The sequence below is a fragment of the Zootoca vivipara genome, chromosome 14 (genome assembly GCF_963506605.1).
Source record: "Zootoca vivipara chromosome 14, rZooViv1.1, whole genome shotgun sequence".
NCBI classification, from domain to species: Eukaryota; Metazoa; Chordata; class Lepidosauria; order Squamata; family Lacertidae; genus Zootoca; species Zootoca vivipara.
In genome coordinates this window covers 6367584-6375554 of record NC_083289.1, presented here as the reverse complement: position 1 = coordinate 6375554, position 7971 = coordinate 6367584, and positions in this window count along the sequence as shown.

Here is a 7971-nt window from a genome sequence, read left to right as displayed (position 1 = left end):
GGGCTTTTTTCTATTAAAAAAAGGAGAGAGATACTGGAACTTGCCTTTTTTGGGGGGGGGATCAACCAACCAAAGTTGGTGAGCTTTTTTTAAAAAAATAGGCAATGCTACAGAGGTGCCAGAACACACCTAAAGGGTGCCAGAACTCAGCCCTGGGTATAAATCTTCAAAATAAGCAGACAAATGGATGTATTGTATGACCTGTGCACATAGTACCCAACAGGGCCAGCCCATGCTGTCTGGTCACTTGAGGCAAAACAGAAAACGCAACCTCTGCCAGTGACTCCACCCCTGTTGCCTATGACAACACCAAGAAAAATGGGAGGTAAAGGAAGGTGGGAAGGTGGTGGGGGGAGTGAGTGGCACATTCCTCATGGGCCAAGATCTGCTGCCCCTCCCAGCTTTCCTGATCTTGCTGCCCTGAGGCAACTGCTTCGCCAAGTCTCATGGACCATGGGCATAGCCAGGGTGGGGCAACTTCTCCCCCTAAATAAATTACACATCAATACAAATCAACACAAATCTGAGGTTCTGCCCCCCCCCCCACACACACACACAAAAATCCTGGCTACGCCCACATCATGAGCAGGTTGACCTGGTACCTAAAGCTGTTTCCAAGGCTGAGTGGGGGAAGGAAACCAACAACATTGGATGCCCCTCTACGAAGCAGCTAGCACCTCATTCCTTTCTCCCAAGCTGCCAGGTAACATCCAAGTCTGCTTTCTGAGATCTCTGTTACCACTTCTTACAGCATGTAGAACTACGGAACGCAAACCACAGAAATTTATTGAAGAGCTTCTTGGCCTCCTCCATACAGAAGATTAACCACCTCCCTCCCCTAGTTTTTTCTCCCCAAAAGAGACGCTCTGCTCTTCCCAGAGTCCTGACTAAATCTCTCTGCCTGGGGGAGCTGCCCTTTTGTCACAGCAGATGTCTCCCAGGAGCGGACTGTGAGCACTGGGCTCTTCTGAGTGAGCTGCCACCTCCCACTTCTCAACATCTGCCTTCCCTTGCATTTTATGCCTGAGTACATCTCCAGTTTTTTCCTCAAGGCCAACATTATCCAAGATGACCTTAGCAAGTAGTTCTTTTTTTTTAAAAGACTTTATTTCAATTCTACAAACAATACAAAATAAACATGGCAAAATCAAATAAACAATAAGCAAATTAACTACCTTAGCAAGTAGTTCTTAAGTGCAGCAAGCAGGGGCAACAGCCCCTCGTAAGAAACAAATATAATCATTAAAAAGGCATGTTATGTATTGTAGTTTTCCCTCAGGTCCTTGGCAGTTGTTTTAGGAGGGGACTTTAGGAGGGAACTTTGAATTATGTTTGATACATTGTTTGAGCCAGCCATCTATAAAAGCAGGCCAGCTCAGCAGTGCAGTTCAGTTCAGTTCCCATGGGCATAGGCAGGGGGGCAGGAGGGGGCAATTGCCCCCCCTAGAAGCAAAAGGCTAAGGGGCGCAGCGTGGCAGCCCCAGGCTCCCGCTCCCGACGTGAAGCTCCAGAGGCGCGCGGGGAGCATAAGCAGAGGAGCGCTAAGCGGGAGCGGGGAGCGTAAGCGGAGGAGGCAGCCACAGGCTCGCGTTCCCCACGTGCCTCTGGAGCTTCGTGACGGGAACGGGAGCCTGGGGCCGCCTCCTCGGAAGACCTGGGAGGCACAGAGGAGGCAGCCATAGGCTCGCGTTCCCCGCACGCCTCAGGAGCTCCGCTCCCGGCGCGTGGGGCCGCCTCCTCGGAAGAGCTGGGAGGGCGCAGGCCATGTAGCCCCACCCACATTCTCACTGTGGCCCCTCCCCTCCCACCCCTTGCCCCCCTAATTTTGATCCTGGGTACGCCCCTGTCTGTTCCAGCTTCCAAATAAAGAGCTGCTTTGGAGAAATCGCTGTGTCGTCTGCTATGTCAACCCACTATTCAACAAGGCAGGAGGCCAGAGTTAGAGCAGGAAGCTACAAGCCCAAGATCCTCGTTCAAATTACTTGAATTGATTGCTCTGTTGCTGTAATTATAATGCTATTCTTATGCCATTCTTAATATTCGTACTGTACTATATTGCTATCTTACATTCCTCTTTCTTGCTATGTTTGCCTTCCAAGTGCAGAATGTCATTGTCTTCCATATGAAGATAATACTATGCCTTGAATGAAGCATTGTGCATCATTAAATGGATTGATTTTGTTCAGTTCTAATCTTGAGTCTGGTCTGAACTTCCCAACCCTCTGCTAATGTACAATGTTGAAGTCTGATTAGATAACCAGTATGACACTATTCTTACTCTGGTAGAGACTTATCAAAATATTGCACACAAATGAGCCTCCCCCCCAATTCCTTGCAGTACACCCTTCATGTGATTCCTTTTCTTTGGGGCTGGAGGAGCAAAGAATTAAATATAATTATAGGTTAGGATGATGTGCTCTGAACCAAGAGGCATCTGTTTTAATTGTTGAGGTGTGTGGAAAGGATGATATTAAGAATAAAGTACAGTACTGCTTACATTTGCATCTTACTGTCATACAGTCTCTCCTCTCTCTCCCTCCCTCTCTCTCTCATCATTGCATTTCATTTCATGCTCACACCATTGTCTGCCCTTCCTCCCCACTTGAAAAGATTGTACCACATACGTACTAGAGAAAGCAGCTTAGGTGGCGAATGAGAAAGTGGCAAGGGCAGGCCTGAGCTTCTTTTTCCTTTCCCAAGCACCTTTGATGTGAGCCAAGACCTTGGGATCCCACTTGCAAAGCCACAGTGGAGACTGGGAGGAACATAGCTCTCTGCTCATAGTTGCCTCAGCAGGATTTCAGCATTGAGAATTTCTCAGAGCACTGGACAGGAATTGTTGAGTTGGAAGGGACCCTGAGGGTCATCTAATCCCACCTCCTGCAATGCAGTCTCTTCTGCTGGAGCTGACATATTATTCCAGCATATTATAATGCTATAAAAAACAAATGAATCAGCATAATAAAAAAGATTACTGTTGTTGTTGTTGTTGTTGTTGTTGTTGTTGTTGTTGTTGTTATGATTTAAAATGTATTTATATTCAGTATTTCTTCCAGACTGGGTTCAATGCGGCTTCTGGCATATGAAAACATCTTTTTAAATACACAGTAATACAGCATTTTTAACTGTTCTTAAAATATATTGAAACACATTTAAAATCAGCATTGCATTATAGATTGCCCTGACAGCAGCACAGTGGGCAGCATCGGCCGTATTTTTGAAAAGCCTGTCTGCCAGCAGAAGAATAACGAAGAAGAAGGAGCCAGTCTAACCCCCTTTTCTTAGGGGGGGGGGAAATTCCACAACCTGGAAGCAGCCCCACAGAAAATGCTCTCTCTCCTGTGTCACCAAGAGAAGGTGCTCACCTGAAGATTTAAACTCCAGGTTAAAATCTCCAGAAGATACAACACAGCCTATCAGTATATATTTCATCTCCCACAACTTCTATGGTACTTTGTTGCAAGCACAGGCAACTTCTTCAGTGATAAACTTCATTCTTTACTTTCCTACGGAAAACTTCTTTTCTTATTTTTTTTCTGGGGAGGCCAGAATCCCACCCTAACTAGTAGGGTTGCCAGACTCAATAGAAGACAGGACTTCTGTGCCTTTAATTGCCCTGCTCTCTTTTGAGTCTAGAAACCTTAAAGAGAAACCAGCAGACCCTTTGTTTAATTTCCAAGCAAAGGGTCTGCTGGTTTCTCTTTAAGGTTTCCAGACTCAAAAGAGAGCAGGGCAATTAAAGGCACAGAAGTCCTGTCCTCTATTGAGTCTGGCAACCCTACTAACTAGCCACGAGTTCTGCAACATTTTCAGAATTGAATCACATAAGCCACACTTGAGCAGTTGTGTTGCTTCTCTCCAGCTGCCTATGTAGAGTCTGGCATCAGACTGCAAGGCATAAAAATGCTCTTCTAAGTCCTCCTTTGTCAAAAGCAGCTGATTGCTCCATGTGGGATTCTACAGCGTTGCTGATAGGCTCACAGCTCTACCTGATTGGAGTGGACATCTGCTACCGGTCCCTCCCATGGGGGTGGGGGATAAATTCACTTCACAAATCTACCTGGTTTGCACTTCCTGAAACAATATGGCAGCTGAAAGACAGGCATTCTATTAAATTCGCACTTCCCTGAATTTTGCAATGCAGTTCTCCAGCCAAGTAATGTGTACAAAACTGCATACACTGGGGAAGGTTGTGCATAAAATGTGCATATTAGTGAAGATGACATTGAAAACTGCATTACAATAGGAAAAATAGGGTTGCCAGACTCTATAGTGGACAGGACTTCTGTGCCTTTAATTTCCCTGCTCTCTTTTGAGTCTGGAAACCTTAAAGAGAAACCAGCAGACCCTTTGCTTAAACAAAGGGTCTGCTGGTTTCTCTTTAAGGTTCCCAGACTCAAAAGAGAGCAGGGCAATTAAAGGCACAGAAGTCCTGTCCACTATTGAGTCTGGCAACCCTAAGGAAAAATTGCTTTGCAAAACTGTGTATGTTGGGTTAAATTTCATAATACAAGCATCTCTGTTAGTTGAAATGCTGATGGGTTTTCATGAGGAATGCTTAAAAAAAAAATTCCCACTGATGGAGAACTTCTGTGTTTGAAGCAGCTCTGAAAATATCCCACAACATCCCTGTGTGCCGCCAGATCACATGTAATGTTTTTAATGTGGTTGTGTTGGGACCCCAAGTTGAGTGAAAGCTGCCTTCTAAAGGAAAGCAGGATGCACGAGGGAACTGATCAGGAAGACCTCCAGTCTAGTGAATATGGGAATAGAGACAGCACTTCTGAGTCAAGGTATTTGGAGGCAGCCAAAAGCGATGTGCCTAAATCTGCTGCTTTTTAGTTTTTCAAATAGGCAGGCATGCTATAACTTACCATCAAAATAGAATACTTTCGTGAATCGAAGCAGGCCTGATCCTTTAATATTTACAGCTGGGACTATAATTAAGCAGAGAATTGGTTCACCATCACAGGATGAATTCGACGTGACTAAAATACATTCTTTCCCCAGACCTGACTGATGGACTTCACCCCCAATGGTAAATTCCCACCCCAGGGCTCCTCCACTGCACTAATGAAGCTGTAGCAAAAAGCCATGTGAAGGCTTCAGACAGCTATGACTTGCCACCATGGGAGGCCAGACTGAAGCAGGGGAGCTCTTTTTCAAGTGAGCTTGCCATACAGGTGAGTGATTGATGTGCATGCCAAAATGTGCATGCCAAGGAAATGGAAAGCTACAAAATATTAAAGGCACCTTAGACCACATTTGCATACCTTTGATCTGCAAGACAGCCAAGGCGATAACTTTTTACTTTATGCCAGCTTATCTATATTGTATGGTGCTGGTGGCAATGAACCTACTGATGTGGAGCAGCTGAGCTAGTGCGATGGAGAAGAATCTGCATCGACATTTCACCTGTTCAGGCAACTAAACACCAAAGGTGTTTGCTGTTCTGTTCCTGTGAGAGAAGGGGAGCTGTCTGTTTGGATGAGATTAAAGAGGTCCTAAAAACAGGAATAGCTTTGTATGGCAGGCTGAGACATGGGAAGAGGACCCAGGAGAGAGCAGCTTTGGGAGATAGAGAACCCAGGAATCCCCATGTGGGGATTGGACTGAAGTGTCATCTATGCTGAGGCTGATGGGAGATGTAGTCCAACAACATCAGAAGGGCCACATTCTCAGGCTTCTTCCCAAGCCTTCCTGAGGGTAGAGGCTCCTCCGCCACCCCCCCCCCTCACAGCCGCTAGCGCTGCCCAACTCACCCACATACCTGCTGCCATCACCGTGACCTGGCTCCCCGCCCACAAACCTCCCTAGCAGCCATAGAGAGGGAAAGTGGAAGGGGTAGCAGCTTGCCAGCTTCAGGTGGCACCATGTTCACCGGAGGTGAGGAGAGGAAAATCTTTGTTCCTATTGGCAATGTCCAGGACATTCCAGGATGCAATTAGAAGCCAGGAATGGCTTCTGTCGATCCGAAATGTTCCAGTCAAAATGGGGCAGTTGTGAGGTATGGTGAAGCTGATAGAGGCAGCAACTCTTTTAGGCATGTCTGGTATGTGTGCTACTGCGCATGTGTGATTCGCACTGAACCCGGAAGTGACCCAGAAATGTCACAAAAAGTTAATTCCCATGTGTGGGGACCAGAGCATGGTTTGAAATGTAACAAAGCAGCAGAGTATATTAAGAAACATGAGGGTGAAATTAGATAAGACAGAACCTTAAAACGCAATTGTATGTAATTTGAGTTATAAACATGGCTGGTGAGTGAGCAGGATTCACTAGTTTTGTTGAATCAGAATATAATTGTAACAAATATAACTTTCTATATAAAAAAATTAAGTAGTATCACACAAAAAAACCAAAAAGGGGTTTCACTTAAATGTGCAGTGCCTTCCAACATAAACCCCATGTAAATTGGGAGTTGCCTGTACAATTTTGTGACACATAGGGTTTTTCTTTTTGGCTTGGCAGTCCCGAGAATCTGGGATGAGGGGGGAAGTATTTTAGACTTTGTCGATTAATTGCTGTGGCAATGTTTTAATTTGACATAATGGTTGGCACCCATGGCTTCCCCCAAAGAATCCTGGGATATGTAATTTGGTAAGGGTGATGAGAGTTCTCTGGAGTCTTTGCAGAACTATAATTCTGCCACAACCCTAACCCTTAACAAACTACAGTTCCCAACATTCTTTGAGGAAAGCTGTGACTTTTTGAAGTGTTGTGATGCTGCTTTAAATGTGTAGCGCAGATGGGTCCATTTTCTCTGTCACAGAATACTTGCTGGCTAGGTGCAGTACTTTTTTTGTCACAAATTATGTATGCTGTAGCAAGCTATGTTTTTTCCCCTACATCTAAGCGTTCACTGATGCCCATAAAACCACCACCAGACATGATGTGCTCCCTCCTGGATTTTTGTAGAAGTCCCTTTTCATTGCTTGGCTCCAGATTCTCCAGCTGCTTTGCACATTTTACAAATTCAAATTTGCTTTTCAGACTTGGGCTTTGTTTCAAGGCTTTGTCCTCACATGTCATTGTCCTTCCTCCCCTCTGGGTTGAGATTTGGGGTTTGCTCTCCTAAATGTTTTGCCTCTGAAGTGGCACCATCAAAACAGCCCTCAAACACTAATCGCTTTTCGAGCTCTTTTCTGCCTCTTTATTTATCTTCTTTGAAAGCCACTTTCAAACACCTCATCTGCAAAAAGACGTCACTGCCTGGCTTGTACTTGCTGTACGAACTGTTATTAATCTCTTCCTGAAACAGAACCCCTGTTACCAGAAAAAAAAAAGGAGCCCTGCCTTTCCACCTGGAGCAAGTGGAGCAAGGGCCCTTGTCTCTCGTAGGCCTCTCAGATCTTTTCCTGTTTGAAGAGAGAGAGGGGTGAACAAGCAAGGCAGCTTCAAAAGAAAAACGGTCCCTGACATTGTAGGTTTCACTTCAGTCCTCTTCCTGGAACAGAGAATAAAAAACACACAAGCCTGAAGAATCTCAGATCTGACAAGTTGGGCATCAGCAGGGCAGACAGCCTGAACAGTTCCTCCCCCCCCCTTTATATTTAATTTATAAAAAATATCTACATTCATTGAAAAAAGAACAGTTTACAACTGTTGCACATAAAACCGTACAATAAAAGCTATATTAAAAAGTTAAAATTGGAAATAAGCTAATATTGTAAGATGTAATTCTGAATTGTGTGTATAAGCCTGATGGAACAGAAATGTTTTCAGCACAGGGTTACAATAAGTCCGGAATTTCCCAGACATTCAGTCGTCGGAAACAGTGTCCGGACAGAAATCGCTTAAACGTCTGGGAAAATCCAGACGTATGGCAACTTTCGTGTCTTGATTTTCACTTTTTGAAATATGGCGACCCTACTTCAGCAGGTGTTTAAAAGTTGCCACAGAAGGTGCCTGCTTCATCTCTGTTGGCAGAGTTCCCCAGGACTTGGCCAAGGACACTACGGCTCGGCTCCC